This window comes from Centruroides vittatus, unplaced genomic scaffold (assembly GCF_030686945.1).
Source record: "Centruroides vittatus isolate TY-2023 unplaced genomic scaffold, ASM3068694v2 contig_364, whole genome shotgun sequence".
Taxonomy (NCBI): Eukaryota; Metazoa; Arthropoda; class Arachnida; order Scorpiones; family Buthidae; genus Centruroides; species Centruroides vittatus.
In genome coordinates, this window is record NW_027122188.1 from 4,101,825 (window position 1) to 4,121,396 (window position 19,572).

General features: G+C 24.7%; 1 protein-coding gene across 2 annotated transcripts in view; it reads right to left on the reverse strand.

Moving 5' to 3' along the window:
• Positions 1-18,702, reverse strand: part of LOC136975125 (zeta-sarcoglycan-like) — a 62,524-nt gene extending 43,822 nt beyond the window's left edge. The window contains exon 1 of one of the 2 annotated variants that reach the window (XM_067270146.1): positions 18,585-18,702. The gene's annotated coding sequence lies outside the window, so the exon portion shown is untranslated. Of the gene's footprint in view, positions 1-43; positions 352-18,584 lie in introns of those variants that run through there. The other variant, XM_067270145.1, reaches the window with a different exon arrangement.
• Positions 18,703-19,572: the final 870 nt, after the last annotated feature.

Genomic DNA, 19,572 nt, shown 5'->3' on the forward strand with positions numbered 1-19,572 from the left:
TTATCCTATTAGAATTAATTGTAAACTCAAGTAAAGGACTTACCTTGGCCGGAAATGCGCAAATGACGCATGAAAGAGTACTAAAGGACCTACTGCAAAAGGTAACGCTTTTATATCGGCAGTAAGCCCTAAATCGGCCGAGAAATGGCAGAGGTAACGTACACTGCCAGCCTCTTCTCGCTATGGCTTCGGCCTATCTCTCTGCTTCGCCAATTGCGGATGTTTGCGGGTGGTATGTCTTGACACTAGTGCTGCCACCTTAGCAGCCTCAAGCTTACCGTTTTTCTTCACGGCTTCTCGACTGCTAGGAATGTTCCTATCGATTCGTACTAGGTGACTTCATCTGTTGGATGCACGCGCCTGAAATTTTTTCCGATAAAAAAAAAAGTCTATATCATCCAAACAATGCAAATTGAGACCAGTACTTGTTTTATTTCTGAAGTATCCTTACAGATATCATATTATAATATTGGAAACCGAAAAAAAATCTTTCGGGATTCTCAAAAATCTCACTGCTGTTCCTGTTAAATAAATCAAAAAAAAAAAACTTTCTTACTTCCTAACTTTTATCAAAGTTTGCTTTTTTTCTCTTTTTTATAACTTTATTTTCAAAAATATATATAAAAAATTCTAATTAATTTATAATTTCAAAACGTATTAAGTTTCGAATATTTTTTTTTATTTTTGAAAGAAATATTTGTTTAACATTAATAATTTAATAACTATTTGTATTTAAAAAAATCGATTTTACATTTAAAACATAATTTGATAAACAATAAATTTTTTTAACTCAGTGCAGAAATTAGAATTAAACTATTTATATTTATTTAAAATAAATTTTAATTTTTAAAATTTTCCTTTTTCAAATTTATTTTATTTTTTGTTGATTTCTTATTTCAAAAAAATTTACACGTACTAATAAAAATATATTAATAAATTTTATATGGTTAAATATATGTACAAATTTCAATTCAAGATGTTAAAACTGTATACAATTATTTTATCATTTTTTCTGAAATTTTTTATAAAGATTTCCCTTGAAGAATTAAAATAAATAAGACGATTTTATTTAAATAAATATATATCTCAAAATATTGATAAATCTATTTCTTTAGAAAGAATTAATTTGTATAATAATTGTTATAAAACTTTTAGGAATATCATCAATCTTTTTAATAAGACAATTGATTTCCTGATGATATCAAAACTGTCAAATTTTTTTATTTAAAGCCGATTTTCTTGAAATGCATAAGGAAATGTTTTTCGTTTAGATTTAGGATTAGTAAAATATAATTTGTATTTTTTTAAGTGGAAAGAAAAAAAAAGAATTTTACTGGTGGAAATAATTTTATTTTCGAGAAAAATGAATGTAAATCGCGTTATATCAAATAGCTGTAAATTATAATTTATCAAAAATTTTACAACGATATGGTAAATTTCATTTTCGAGTTAACGAATAATCCCAAGTACAACGTGTTTTAGGAGTCATTTAAAAGCTTATGTTAATTCATATCTAATAAAGCAAATAACTGTAATCCCTGAGGACAACTACAATGTCTCTAACTCCAACTATTCATAGTTTGATTGGTACTGACACCTTCTGACAATAGCTGTCATCAATGGTTAGCTTTATAATTTGTCATATACGGAACAACGTTAATTCTACTACAGAGAAGAGCCAAGCAATCATTCTGCTCGAATACAAATAGCTGGAAGGTTGATGACCCATATAATCTGATCATGAAATATAACAAAACTAATGTTATTGAGAAGATAACGTACGTCTTATTAATCTTTTATTAATTATACAATTAAATAAATATATTTAATACAAATATATGGAAATAATAATATAATGCTAATAGAATTACGATATGCCTTGTTGTTGTTGTCTGTAAGCACATAAATTTAGATTAAGATGCATTAAATTCATTAGCTGCTTAAAAATTTATTTTATTTAATTAATGTTAAATAGAAGTTTTAAATTATTTTCGAATTTTTATATCTGAAATATTTGCAATACAAGTGAATCGTTCTAATTAAAAATAGAAATAAATTGATTTTATGTAAAATTTTAAATATACAATAAAAATTTCCATTAAATAATGATGATTCGTAGAATGTATTTTATATTAAACTTTTAGAATTTAATGATTAATATAGAAAAATATGGATCTCTTATTTGAATCAATAAGAAATAGTAATGATTATCCATACGAAGATATTTAATGCATGTGTGCAAGTGACTTGTTTGCGTCACAAAGAAATTGTACATTTACCCCTGTCTCACTGTGGATATAGTCATTACCTCTGTGTATGAAGAGTAAACACTTAGATATTGTACTGTACTGTACGTAGGCACGTGTGTATAAGTGGTTTTATCAAATTCAAATATTTTTGTGCTTGACTGATATTTCTTGAAGAGGACCAGGGCTCCCTGGAATCCCTTCGGTTAAGTGCAGTATACGCTACTGCACTTACCCAATATGAAGAATATATAGAACTTATACAGTATACAGAACTAAAGAATTATTTAAACTAGAGCAAAATATGATACAGATTTAAGCTGATTATTGAATTTATTTTTCATTATATTTTACAGTTTATTTTACGAACAAATAGATTCATCATAAAAATTATCATTAAAATTAACTATGTAGTTTTTAAATAGCCTTTAATTTTCTTTTATTTATATTTATCATAATTAAAATTACTAATTAAATACAATTAATTTAATGAATTAAATTTTCAAAGTTATATTTATGTTAGTTTTTGTGTAATCTAAATAGCTTAAATTTTTACAATATATAAACGAACTTAATTAAAAATTCCAGATTTAATGATAATTATCAGTAATTTTTTTAAATACTCAAGAAGATTCTTAACTGAATTATAGTAATCGAATATATTCTTTTTAATGGAAGTTTGGACTCCTATTTGTTCAAGAATAATGCTTTTCAGCATCTCTTTTTGCTTCAAACTTAAAATTTTTTTATGCATTTTAATATAAACAAAGTAATTATTCTAAAAGTTCTTGAACCTTATTAGTGCAAAAATCTTAATTTCACTTATTTCAGTTTGATACTCCAATTTAGACTAAATAAGCATATCATTTACCGTAAAAAAAAATTACTTTTTTAATGACTCAATAATTTGTAAAGTTTGAATCTTTCTGCAATGGGCATTAACAAAATTTTTCTTGCACGTAATTTTATAGTATCACGAAAAAATATTGGAGTATTGATTATTTCATGTTTCTCAATATTAAGAAGTGTATGCATTCTTCTCAAAATTTTATTAGTTTTCTAGTAATAATATGAATTTAAAAATAATTAAATACTATTCTTATTCGGTAAATAAGAGCCCGTTCTTATAATTTTAACAATAAATTATTATAAATAACATTTAAATGAAGGATTTCAGAATTTTTTACGGTTGAAAAAACATTTCTTAATATAGATATTAATAATTTTTATGCACATTTTAAAATAAAAGATGATAAAAAAAGCTATTATTCTATTAAACTGGTTGAATAGTATATAAGATATATTAATTATAGCAACAAAATGATATTATAGTCATAATTTAAACGTACTTGAAAGCAAAAGATAGTATCATTTCGTTGCAATTTTTAAAAACTAAATGAGAGCAAAGAAGAAACAATTGAGGCTATTCATTTTTGTTTTTTTTTGGAAGTTTATTGCTTCACTTTCAACCGAGGACCATCAATTCAATCTAGTATATCCGTCTCTCGCAACTAACCAGTTAGTTTAATCCACAGATCCGTGCTCTGCTACAATATCATTGTTCATTTTAATGGAACAATACCGATTGGTTTATTAGACTGATTTTCATTTCATCTTAAATCTAATCAATAGACAATTCTTTCCGTAAACACTAAGAGATAAAGGTACTTAAGAATTCAATATTCAAGCCTAGTTGATTATAGTAAAATTTCTAATTAATCAAATCAAACGATTTAACAATCCTTAAAAGTGTAAAGAAATTCTATTTATAAAATTAATGAAGTATATCCATTATATATATGTGAGTATAATTTAAAACAGTTTTGAATAATAAGTAGGCTTTTATCTCTAAGCTATATATCATCAATTTTCCTTTAACGTAAAGATTAAATTTTCACGCTTCATTATAAAATGATTGATTATTTATATAATAAATTTGTGAAACATTTTTCATAAAAGTTTTTGAAATTTCATTTTCTATACAAACACGTCTACACTCAATAACTGCGATGATCTGTGACTGATATTTAATACAGTCACTGCATTATTGTGGATAGAAGTACTCTTTTCTGTTGACATATTGATCTTCATTGTCACTGACAAGTCTTGTATTGACCGTTCAATAAATTGCATTCAGTAATATAAAGAAAAAATAAATAAACCGAAAATGCCTTACACTTATTTCTCGTAAATTTTATTAATTAATAATTCTATCAGATTATTTTAATTTCGTCAATTCTGTTTTCAATGACCACTTTTTAGATATTTAAAAAAATGATAAATAAATACGAGTAAAAATTATTGTGATATCGTCACAATGCCGGGCTGCAATTTTTAATTATATTTTTAATTTGTTTAATTTAAAATATAGGCTCTCGATTTTAATAATGTCTTGCCCCTGTACATCATACTTTTTTTCAAAATGCCGGTCATCAATGTAACTCTATTATAGGAGAATTTTTGAATTGAAAACACGTGACTTCCGTTCTAGACCGGATGTTCTTATACAGTTAGTCGGGACCTCCTGCTCTAAATTTTCTATATTCCGTCTCGACTTTTATATACCTAACAGCGTTCTCGAGATTAAGAAATGACAGACAGACAAACGGACGACAGTGGGAATTTATCGGTCTACAATAAAATACATTATTATAGTATAATGAATTTGAAGAAATAACAATAAAATATTTAAATAATTAAATTTTAATAATAATTAATAAAATAGTACAGTAGAATTAAAAATCATTTATTTTCATCCTATTTAGACATTTTTTGAAAAATATATTATCAGCTTGTAGACTTACGAATTAGTTTAGAGATACGTATAAATTGCTTCTAAGCTACTCTATTTACTTATAAGTGATAGTAAAGAAAGCTGTTTAAAGTTAATAACCTTCAGTATTATAATCTGTTATATACTGTAGATAAATATAAAATTTGTTGTAAAATAAACTCAGTAGTGAAATAACTTAGATCGTTTCGTTCAATTATGTAGTGTATTTTCAGTGATATTCTACCGAATATAGACGTTATAAATCACACCGCGATAGTAACTTGTAAACAGTCTTCATGCAAATCGTTCATAAGTATTCAGTGATCCTAGCTTATAGCTAAACGTAGCTCGTTTCAGTTTCAAAATTTTAAATCCTTTGACTTTGTACGCTAATAAAACCAAATATTCCAGAATTTTTCTATTTTATAGTTATTTTTCATTGAAAATGTAATAACATAGTTTACGAATATTTATAAGAAATTGTTTATTAAATGTTTTAATAATATAATCTATATAAAACAGTAGTTAAAAATTATTTAAAATATCTAACAATTAAATTATTACGAATATTTTATAGTTTACTTAATTAGGTAATTTAAATATAAAATATTTAAAAGTGAGATGAACTGTTGAATTTTCTAGATATTCCCTCCCGGCTTTAAAGTATAAAAAATTTTCCAAATAAAATTAATTGACGAATATAATAATTTTATAATTTAAATGTTAATAATTTATTATTTATTAATACTAGTTTACTATGACTATAATTTATTAATAGGAGTTATTATACTGATGTAATCTTTTATAGTTATATTTCTCACTTGTTACATAGGTCTTATCTTTAAACTTTTATTTCTTTTACAAGATAATTAAAGATAAGCAGAAGATTCTAGAAAAGTTTTAATAATGAATACCTAAATTATGTCTTGTTTAATAATAATAATAAAAAAAAAATGTATAATAATAATAATATTTTAAGTTTTAATGCCACGTTTCCTCATTTTTTACAGCTAGTCAGATGCTGTTGACTTATATACCGCATTAAAAATTGATTCATAGTGTTTGCTTAGATTCCAATAGAAAATAAGATTATAAAATCGCTTTATCTTTCTTAACAACTTCGAACGATATGTTTTAAATGTTCCTAGACTCAATAGGATGCATGCTGTAGTGGCTGAAACGATTCTTTGCCGTTCGATCACTACTAAATCTCTACACGACTGCTAGCTAATATGAAAGCATTCCTCTTCTTTATGACTCTGCTGACCAATTTTAAGAATTTCGGGGTATACGTAGTAAGGTTAGTCATGCGTGTGTCGGCACAATAGTCACGTTCCTAACTTCGATTAATCTATATACCTTTAAGCATTTTACGTTCTTGTAGATATTTTGCACACTATTATTTGAAAAAGTTTTAAACTTGAATTATAAACAAGTTTTCATATTTTAAATAAAAATATAAAAAAAATTTTCAGTAAAATATATTTTAAGAAATTAATTCATTAAAATATTTTTTAAAAAATTACATACTTGGAGATTTGGTGGTTTAATTATTGATAGGAGAAAATTTAATGTTTCTTTTTTAAATAATTTTGTATTACACACTTTATGTTAAATAATATTATAGTTGTTATTAGATACAATTTTATTGCATTATCTCGTTTTTATTAACATTAAAACTTTTATTACAGTGATATAAATAAACTATTATTAGTTTTATATATATATATATATATTTAACATCCATTTAAATTCACGTAATGGTTTAATTCTTAGGCATTTCCTAACTTATACAGTTATGTTTTACGTAAAGATAATTTTCATTTAAAATTTACTTAAGTAATAGTTATTACTAGAAAACAAATATTTAAATATTAAAAACAATATTGAAATTGTATAAACGAAGTTAATAAATTAAATTTCATAAGAAAAAATTTAACTTTTACCTTAATTTATATTCATTAACCTGAAATTTTTTTCTCGAAGCGTATGAATATCTGTGTTAATTTTTAATAAAAATTGAATTTATAAAATAGAGTTTTATTCTATTATTTGAATTAATTTTGTTAATATTATTATTTTAACATAAAATTTAATATGTTACTTTCTACTTCTTAATTCACGTTCTATTAAAATTAATTCTTATAATTGGAATATTTTAAATTAACGCTTTCAACAACAATAAATTTGATAACATGAAAATGATATAGTTTTACACGACAAATTTGACGTTTTCCAATTATTTAAATGATAATATTTCAAATAAAAATCATACTGACTTATAATCTTTCCATTTGGAAGAACAGAAAATCTTAAATTACCTATTATCATTTGAAACCGTTTGATATCTGAGACCAATTGAAAGTTGAAATTCTATCGAAAATCCCATTAAATTTTAACCTAAAGCTATGCATCAAATTAAACAATGGCCAATTTAAATAAAATATATTACTCTAGAATACCTATTGTTTCGAATTGTCGTAAAGAAATTCGAATTTGAGACTAATGTACAGCATCGAATTTCACCTAATGGTGTCTACGATGCTTTATTCAGTAATATAAATGCACATTTCATCATCATATTTTATATATTACTATTAAACAAGATATTTATGATGTCCAAGTCATATATTTTACAAATTACTATTGTAAATTTTGATACTTACGGTAAATTACGAACATCAACGGTTAAAATAACTTAGAAATGATATAATTTATTATTTTAAAAGAGGCTATAGATTTTTCCCGTATAAATTTTTGTTTGGATACACGAGGAGATAAATTGGCCTTATGTTTAGGAGAAATAACAACTTGCGTGAGACCTTACTTGACTGATGCTTTCGTGCAACAATATAGACTTTTCTATGTTATGACAGTTGTTTAACTTCCAACTTCTCTTATATATACCGTATAAAAACTCTGATCAATTTAAATCGATGTTAAAGTTATAACAAACTTTACTTTTTGTGTACTTTACCAAATAATAAAACTTGCATTTAAATGAAAGATTTAAATTCAAAAATAATGTATATATATTTTTGAATTAGCAAGAGAATCAAGATTGCTTTCAAGTTTAAAAAATAAATATATAACTTGAAGATCCTATGCAAACGATTGTTTAATACTAAAGAATCAAAGCATCAAAAAACATTTTTTACCTTATAATTCTGGGAATGCCGTTTTATAGCTGTAAATTTTGTATAGATAAATAATTATTTTAAAATTTCTATAAAAGGAATCAAGAATTATAAGTCAAAAAGTTAGGAATATCATTAAGATTTTATCTATTTTATGTTTATAATTTATATCATAAATAATGTAATATATATCTTACATGGTTAAGTACGTCATATTAATAATGCTTCAGAATTCTTGACATATTTACTATTGCTAATTTATAGAATAGCAATAGCAAATGTTACAAATGCTTTTGCTATAGATCCTATTTGCTATTTGCGGCTGTATATTTGTCATGCTCTAAGTACTGAGAAAATAAGGAATAAACATTTGCCATTTCCGCCCCTCTTTTGAAGAAATTATGAATGTGCTTACGGTATATTATTCATATATATTATTCCATAACTTAGTGTGTTAGGAGAATTACCTGATGGATGTAATAATAATTAATCATACATTTTGCAAGTAGAATTGTCTGATTTTTATTGTTATAAGTTCCAGTATTGCATTTGGATAAAAATTAATTTTCCAGTTTTTTTTTTATTTACCTGTTTTCACAATATAAATTTGATTATATAAATGACACGTATGATATAATTAATTTAATTCTCAATTTACCTCGAAATAAATCCTACAAAAACCAACATTGTCATTTTTCGTAAAAACAAAAAATTAGCTAATAAGGACTTGAAAATTTATCACGAAAACACTCTATTACAAATAACTAATGAAGTCAAATATTTGGGAGTGGAATTTGATTGGAACTTAACCTTTAAACATCAAGTGTCAAAATTAAATGTCAGGGTCAAAAAGGCAATTGACAACCTCTTATTTTTATGTTCAACAATGAAAACGTCAAATTTAAACATTCATCTTAAACTTTATAATACTGCAATAAGCCCTATCATTTATTATGCCAGTCCAATTTGGGGCTTGGATTATATTTACAGTCTTGAATCTCTGCATATTTATTTCCTACGTAAATTGTTACAACTAGAAAATACTATACCTGGATATGCCATTCGACACGAAACATCACGCTCCTGGATCTTTCCTCAATTGTTAAAAAGAATAATAAAATTTTACTACAGACTTAAATATAAAAGTGATGACAATATTAAACTATTATACCAAGAAATGGTAAAACAAAGTAAAAACAACAACAATAAACAGTTATGGCAATATAAAATTCGAAGAATATTAAATTCTTTTGGAATATCGGAACTATTGTTTACAGACTCAGTTCAGGACTGGAAATATGGTTACTCTCTTCTGATGAATTCTGCTATCGCTCAATCAATCAATAAAGATCAACTTTCCTTAACCCAAAGCAATTATCATCCCTGGTACACCAATATCTTAAATATTCCTTCGTTCCAACCTTATATATGGCTACCAGTAGACCTGAATGTAAAACGATTAATAATTCAACTACGTCTAAATAAATACTCGCTTTTTATTAATAACACTTATATAAATCTTTCAAATAAATACTGCCTGCTATGTCAACAAGAGGACTTCTCGGTGCTTCACCTCCTACAAAACTGTCAACCCTTGAATAATATTCGAGAAAAATGCAATATCAAAAATATATACTGTCTAAAATCACCTATTGACTTCAAAAATAAATTAAACAACATTAATAAAAAAGATGTCTATAAAATTTTTAATTTTTTTGTAAAATTTACTGAGAAAATTCTCTGTACTATTTAACCATTGGTTTACCAACACAACTTTGAATTCTAGAAAACGAATTATTAAGACAATTTGCATTTTTTTGAGTTGTTTAAAACATCAACTAATGTTATGTTGGTGAGTCATGTAGACTTACTGATTTATTTTTCTATATTATGTTTCTTACTATATAATTACATAAAATAAAATGTAATATTATATTACTATATGTATACCCCCCAAAATAGGGGAAATTCCCTTGGAAATAAAGAATATTATAATTAATTTAATTCAAGGTTTTAACAATCAGTATCAATCGTGTAGAGTAAGTACATGATGGTTTTTTTAACATTTTAGTGTATCTATGTGAGCATAATCCTATATTAAAGTGATATTATTCACTATAAATGTTCAGAAATATATTAAATACACGAATATAGCAAAGATTAGGAGGAGAAAAGTTACAATAAATACATATTATTTCAAAAATTCTTTAAAAAATATTTATATTTAATAAGATGATTAATAAAATCGAATTTATTCGGAAATAATTTTAAAACTCTTTATTAAAATTGCCTTTCAAAATGCGTAACATCTTATTTTTAGTTAAACTATAAACTTAGATATTAAAATTTAATAAAAGAGAAGTATTTCAAGAATAATATTAAAAAATAATATATATCTTTTTATTATTCATTGACGATCAATGAATGCTAACAGAATGAATCTAACCATCTAAGTTTGTTGGAGATGAATCATAACTTTTTATTACGAATACTTCAAAGGTAAGTAATAAGAGTTTAATAATACTCAGAGCACCGTCGTTTATACACAGTAATCAATTTTATAAAAATTTATTTATATTAGATATAAAATTACATAATGTATAGATGAATAAAATTAAAATAAATCACTTAATTTCGTAGCCAAACTGTTTCACGTAAAGTATGCTATAGTGATAATCTAACTTTAACGCTTCGCAATATTTATAATTAAACACGACTTCTAATTTATCTTTAAACTTGTATAAAATTAATATATAATTGATGCTTTTATATAATAATTGATAAGTTCTGTGGCATTCAATCTATGCTTCAAATCTCGTAGACTCGTCAATATTTTATGTTTAATATTTCTTGGTAGTGGATAACGTAGAACATTTATCTTTTTTATATCTTTCTAGAACTTGTTAATACTAGCTCACAAATAATTTCAAATGATTAGTTTCAGCTGATTCTTTTGTAGACATTGTTGTTTTTCTGGTAAATATAGCGAATAGTTTTAAATGATTAAATTTCAAAGTAATTTTTGCTTACTTTTTTCTTTATTTACACTGGGTAAATATATATAAAAAGAATACTAATTTAAGTTATGTATAATGTAATATGTAATGTTTTAATGACACTATTTGAATTTTAAATCATTGAAATGTATGACTCAAAAATAAGGAAAGACTAGAAAATCTTTTCTATCGATCCATTTATAAGATACAAAAGTTATATAAGTTTAAATATTTAAATATTAGAGAATCATAAAATATCCTCATCGATAATTCTGAGTTTTGATTTTACATGCTAAAATCATTTTTCTGTAGAGACAGAATGGAGATTTCCATCCATTTCTCCTCCTGTGCACAGCACGAAGACGGTCATCCAATCAATACCGTTTTCGTCGAAATCTTTTATTCTTCTGATTGAATGTGTTTTGTTGATCGTTATCTCTCTGCAGATTAACTTTGTCCGCAATATTCCATCACCAATTCGTTTGAATGCGCAACGATTTTGCAATTTCTATTCCTAATAGAAAAGTGAATATGATAATGCAACATTTTATGATGAACGAATTCATGGCATAATTGAAATATTTCGATATTTAAATAATGTTTTTACATGAAAAATTCGATTTTATTGGGCTCTTATAAGCGTTAAGTCTATCTTTCCATGGTCTACTGTATATTTTATTATGTATCTTAAGCTAAGTTTTACGTTTTCTTATGGCTTATGTTTAGATATTATATTTGCACATATTGTACTCTATTTTAGAGCTTAAATTTACTCTAATTCTTTTAAAATGAAGACTACAATATGCTTTATGTAGCTATAAATTTACATAGTCGACATAACGTGTCTTAAAATAACGTCAAATTCATTAATCAATTTATATTAATGTAAATTGATTTACAACTTTTCCAATTAATACTTCACAATTGTTTTACATTATTTCCATTCTAATTTTAATAATTGATCTCAAATTCCAAAGTAGTAATTACGTTATATCGATTCTGCTACATATTCAAATTTTAAACAAAATAAAATTCTTTAAAGGATAACTATTGATCATTATGTAATTTTCAGTTCGATACACACTACTTGATTTCTATTATATTGGAGTAACTTATACAAATTCTATAATTATATGCCTAATTAGGATTTAAGTAGTAATAATTGAAAATCTTATTTAAAATAGAACTTACTCTGTGTCAATAATAAGTAAAATTTATATATTTTTATTATATTTTTTTATGTTTAATCGATGATCCTGAGCACTAAAGAAATAAGAGATTGCTATTGAATATGATATTGGAACTTAAAATCCATTTTAAAAATCCAATTAGTAAAGGAAGACGAATATGGGATTTTAAAATATTTAAATAAACTTTTATATTCATAATAAATAACGAAGATTTATTTTATATAAAATGGATTTCCAATTAATCAATATAAAACAATATTACTTTCTAGTTCATATTTTAAAAAATATCTTTCAAGAGAAAGAATTTTGTAAATCGATGTTTATCGAAAAAATTCTTAAATTTGAATAAAAAAAAAATTTAAGAGGCTTTGAAAAATTTAAATAGTCTTTATTTATTTTTTTTCATATGTTAATTATTTATTCGATAATTTTGTATATAAATCATAATCAAGAAAATAATTAGCATAGAGACTAAATTATCTTAGCTCTTATTAATTAATAAGTATATTTTTTTAATGAAAAAAGTTTATAGTTTTTTTTATATAATACTTTTTCTATCCGGAAATTGTTCTTCTAGCTTCCTGCATTTGATCTGAAAACCATTGATCTCGAGGCTCAACTAGGATATCCTTACGAAGACCCCGTCTTACGCATGGGGATATTAAGGTAATTCTTGTCTGTTCCCAGTTCTACTTTTCTCCCGGATAATGCAGGTAGTTTGTTGCAGTTTCTGAGATAAACAATATTCTTTACAGCATGTTTCCTTGCAAATTTACACTAAATTTTCTACGGATGAAAGAATATAAAAATTTTCAACTAAACGACAAATTTTTTAAAATTAAGAATATATTTAATCAAATAAATGAGTATAAAAAATATATTTTTGAGGGAAAATATGTTAAAATTAGAATTAATTTATATTTAGTTATAATTATAATATTAATAGATAAAAAATAAAAAAATAGAAGAAAATAATTACTTAAAAGTATCCTTTCAGTTAATTGATGAAACGATATTTCTGTGTTGTTAAAAATAGTTTCTTTTAGTTAAAAAAAAAAACAGAAGAAAAAGATTTTCTAGAAAAGTTCAAACAGTCTAAAGGAGAAAGGAAATTGTACAAAAACCAAAAGTAAACAATACGAATTTCGTTTAATCATTGTGAATCACAAGGATATAAATACTTCTTTCTTAATTCTTGTTCAATAAAAAATCTATACAACACATTGATTAATACTTTACACATGATTTAGACAAATCTGAGCTAATAACACGTAAGTATGAGGATCACTAAGATAAATCTGCTTATATATATATAAAGGATATAAGATATATAAGAATATATGTAAAGAATATAAGGTATATATGCAGAAGACATTACTTATATATATATATATGTTACAGTAAAAACCGGTTTTTAGTGAAAACGCGTTTTAACTGGTTGAAACTAGTTTTTACTGGATGTCATTGTTATAACCCGTTTTGTCTAGTTAAAACTAGAATTTACTGCTGTACATGTTTTGATTTTAGATAAAACTAAAATCAAACATTAACTTTTTAACTTTTAACATTAGTTAAAACTAATTTTAGCTACATAAATATGTCTGGGAGAAATAAATAAAGTGATGATTGGGATTAAAACATTTGTATTATTTAATACGATATTTATTAAAAATATTGGTCACACATCTGTGTTATTAACATTAACCCTTTTCCCTGAAGGCACCGATCGATCGGTACCCTGGCTCTTTAAGCAAAACTTCGAGGGTACCGATTCATCGTTACTTTGGTAAATATCGATTTTTGTAAAATATATTAACAACAGATATAATCTCGTTCGATATGAAGTGAATAAAGTATAATAATTCATTATATTAGTTGATAGCAGTATAAAATTTTGATTTCAAACAAGTGTTTGATATAATGTGCGATAATTTCACAACGAATAAACTTACATGCATAAGTGTTATATCGAATTGTACAAAACAATATTCTAAGTCTTTCTGGCTCAGTGCCAGCAAACAACTATGTAACTAGACAATGTTAATTTTCACAAAATGTTACAAATTATCAAGTTTATGTGTCAGTTCTGATGTATATTATTTTTTTTCTTATAAATTTTTCTAATAAAATGTACCGAAAAATATGGTATTTAAAACTAAAGATATTAATAAATGTAAGTGATTTTTTCATATAGATATAATGATAATTTGATTTTTGGTGAACTTTTAAAATAATATTGCCTGCCTGACCTATATTGCCTTAGGAGGGATCGCAAAATAAACGTAAACAAGACGTCGGGGGAAAAGGGTTAAAGCGATACAAAATTCATCATACACTATAAGAACGTGTTAGCTGAATGACCTTGGTTGAAACAGTTTTTACTAAGCCATATCGTTAAAACCCGTTTTGTCTAGTTAAAACTAGTTTTAACTCAAATTTATTTTTGACTAGCAGTAAATTCTAGTTTTAACAATGACATCCAGTAAAAACTAGTTTCAACTAGTTAAAACGCGTTTTCACTAAAAACGGGTTTTTTACTGTAACATATGTTCAGTACGTATATATAAGTGGTCTATATTGATAGATAGAAACACGATGTAATAAATGTTTTATATAAAGTGTCACATATCAGCTTATATAAAATAAATATTTTATCAACTGTTTCAAAGCCTCAGCTTTTATAAAATACTTTAATAAAAAGAATAGTTTACTTCGGTGTTTTTAGTATAATATTTTTTTTTATTACATTAAACTTTTATAAATAAAAATATGCAATTTTTTTAATAAAAAAAACGTAATATTGATTTTTCTCATTCATATATTTATATGATTGAATATTGTAATTATTTATATTTTATCATTAAATTAATTTGAACAAATTTCATTAATGTGGAAAGAATAATTTTAAAAAAACTTAAAAATAAATTAAATACGTATATGCTATCATATTTTGTTTTAATTTCTTTACTTTTTCGAATATAATAAACGCATAAAAACGAATTAATAATTCAAAATTATTATTAAAGTCATGTGAAAGTATAAATTAATATTGTAGGTCGGTCTTAAAAGTTTTGAGAAACATCATTATCGATTAAAATAATCAATGAAAACTTCTAATAATACGGTAGATTGATTGGTGACTTTAATCGATTTTTACTAAATTTAGAAAATTTGATAAGACAAACTATGATGTTATTTTCAGTAAATAATTAATGAAAATTTAAAGAAAACTCATTTTCATCTCTTCAAACATATAAAAAAATATTAATATATAATTTATATATTGTAAGAAGGGCTAAACATTTCTAATTAGTATAAACCGATCTAATTCTTAAACCCTGAATGGTTAATTATTTTCAAAATCATTACATTTATTTCATTATTTTCAGTAAAATAAATATAATTTGAAGAAATTACAACATAAATAAAAGTTTACTTAATTGAATTGTTGGTATTTTAGAAATATAAAACACCAATTAGAAATTATCTTCATTTCATTGTATAAATTCAGTATTTTCTAAGTATTTTTTCATCTTTAGTTTCAAATCGAAAGTACAGAAGCTACTTGAAATTTAATAGAATTTTGATTTTGGTTGTGCATTAATTAATATTAATAAGCAAGATATAGTACAGTATACATTTATCGTGTCGTATAACGTACAAAATCACATAAATATTTATATTATGTAGAAATGCTGCTTATATTTTATATATATTGTATAGATGTATAATACTATTGTAATGTTATACATTTATTTATTTAGAAATCTAAAAGATATTTCAGCATGTACTGTGTAATACAGTACAATGTGTTATGGGTTTTTCCTGTACTTACTTCTTTAAGTATTTTTATAATTTATTTTTTTTAACTAATAAAGGTATGTTTCTATTAATTAGTAGATATAAAATAATACAAAATAAACATTAATATATGAAATATACTAAAAAGAAACATAAGCTTAGATATTCTTAAACAAATCCACATACAATGTTCAATGAATTGATATTAAGTGTATACGAATTAAATATGTGCATATATAATATTGCATTATTATATTCTAATTAAATTTTAAAGCATATTCTTTGTATAATTTTAATTACTTTTTAATACCAAGTTTAAAATTTAATCGAAATGACCATTGAAGACAAAATCAATGGGAAGAAAGAAATAACGTCGGGTGACAATGTCGTTCTGAACATTCCTCCCAAACATGACCGTTGACACTAGTTTTGTAGAGGAAGGCGTTCTCTCACAGGCACAATCACGCCTCAAAGAATGTTCTCATTGATTCGTTCATTAAATGTTTTCCTCTGGATCTTATGTTATTTCTTTCACTCAACACAGAAATTATTTAGCGACAGTATTATCGGAACAGTGTCAGTTTTGTTACTGTCCTTTGTGTCACTATTAATAAAATTTTACGAATATATTTAAATTACAAAATACCATTTAAATCTAATAAAAAAATAATAATAAAATAATTTATTTTTACCAAGAAAATACATCAATTATAAAGAAGAAACGTGCATTAGCGTCTATTATTAAGAAAACTTACTTATATTCATACACAAGTTTACACCTTAACTACTATGCAAATGAGTAGAGGCCAATGTTCGAGATATTATTCCCTTACTAGTTTGCTTCCCTAAGGATTCATAGCTAGCTACAATGAGATCTGAGAATCAATCAATGTAAACAGAGATGTTTAATGCTTGAACTCTGCCTTCTTTTAAGAATGTAAGTTAAATATTCAATATATAAACAGGCTATTAATTAATAACAGGTAATAATCGTTAAAAGGATAGAAAGTATGCATTTAGTAAAAAAATTTTTTTTTGCATTTCCTATATAATATAACAGAAAACGTTAACTGCAACATGGATTGCTTTCACGAAGGCAAGAGGAAAATTAATACAGTAACTGTTTAGATTAAATGACTTGGAGAAAAAGTGATTTGTATGTAATATTGGAAAACTGTGCAAGGATTCTATTAAAGTCGAATGATTCTTCTACATAAAAATGTCGATATTCATTCAAGAGTTTTACAAATAAGAATAAAATTGAAATACTGGCATGGAAGTGATTTAATGAAAGTTCAGTAAGATATTTGTTGTCATCAACGATACATTCTATTGGAAAGAAATAAAATTGAAACAAATATTACTAAAAATTTTCCTGAACCGAATTGCGATATCGTTAAATTAATACCCATGAATAAATAACATATTTAGTCGTGACATTAATTTTTAATTCTGGTATTTCAAATGTTAATTTTAATAAAGGGAATGTTTTCAAATGTTTATTTTTCCGTCATTAAGTCAAAAATCACAAAAATTTCGGAATATAATGAAACTGCTAAGTCTGAAAATTAATGTGTTCAAATAACTTTTTAATTAAAATTTATTTTAATTCGAAATTTTCATTTATACTATCATTTTCTTCAAAATATATTGAATTGTCTTTTTATGAAGAATAAATGAATGGAATATTGAAATGTTGGATTTTGTAAATATGGTTGTTGAATCAGACTGTTAAATTGAACTTTCGAACAGAAAGCAACCAAAGATGAGACGTTTGTTCCATTAGTCATCCTTCTGAGGTTTCAGACTTAATGGAAAGTCCATTTCCCATGAGGTCAGAGGGCAAATAGACATACGGACTTGACTCTCTTAGTGGTATGTTGAAACATGTGTCGAAACTGAAAATAGACATCACTCTGATGTCTCTTTTCAGCTAAAAAGGAAGGTATAGAGAAAGTTAAATAACTCCGTTCTGAAGTTTTCTGACAGGATTTATGATGAAAATATATAAAAACTAACGTATAAGGTATCGAATACAGCAAACATTTGATAAAGTAAGGCTAATTCATGTTTTTAAGAACTGTAGAGTACATCTCAGGTTTTAAGTCTTGATTTTATTCGAGGAAAAAGATTATCATCATTTAAATCAATTTTAATACCAATTTTAACTAAAGTTTATTTTTATATTAATTACTTTTATATTTTTCAACTTAACACTACTTGAAATCTGTGAAAATTTATTGTTTTATTGTTTTCTTTAAGCTAGATCAGAGTAATAATTAATAGCATACAGAAAAACGAAGTTGTTTACCACGGCATATATGATAAAATTTTAATACAATTCGAGTACGTTGAAGGCACATAAAAATCCACTTTATAGAGATAATCTTTTCTTTTCCTCGTAGAATATTGTATTTCTGAAAGATATACAACATTGTTACCTGTTCTTGCACTTTATTTGAAAGAGACGTAAATCACGTGAACTGGTCACTAATATCAAGTTGAGAGCATAAGAGACTCACGTCGCTGCACACATCTGAGAAATGGTGCATGGTTACTGATTCGAAACTGCCAAAAGTAATACCACACTCACCAATATTTCTTTCGGCTGCCACCAGATGGCACGATGTCGTGATGAATAATCCGCCATATTGGTGATATATTATCGGACAGGTGCATTTTGAGCCAGGTGAGGCTAGATTGGCATATGGCTCAACAATATATCAAAGCCTTATAATATAAATCGCACACGAATATATATATATATATTCTTCCAGCTTATAGCTGCTGTGAAGTTATGAAGCTACGGCTGTTAGAATGATAGCAATGACATGTTTTGACGTTTATTGCATTTCGTTGGAGAATAAAAAATAAGCAAAAATTGTTATTAAAGATATTCCAGAATTATAAATAAATATAAAATTTATTTTAAAAAAATAATTACATAAATTATATATTAAATATAGGCCTATATTTTAAAGAATCTTAAATAATTAATTTAGTGAATAATAAAAATATAGGCATAGTTTATAATCTTTATTCATATTTAATTTTATACTACAGTATTTAATATCAAGATCTATAAAAATAAAATAAAAATTTTTATTATATTGTATAATTTCTAATAAATAATTAATGTTGAAAAAATAACATTAAAAATAGTATGATGATTTTAAAGAACATTATCACTCACGGTAGATTTAATAAATAATGAATATACTTTTAAAATTTAGTCATGCGAAAAATTGTTTTATGGAAAAAATTGCTTCAATTTTATTTATATTTTATATTTATAATTAATAATTTTTCGTTCTTGTAAACGATTTGAATTATAAATTGTTTGTCTCGTTCTAACATAATACGATAAAGAAGTTACAACGTTTTTTAATAAAAGGAATGACAATTTTATTTTTTAAAGGCCCATCCATA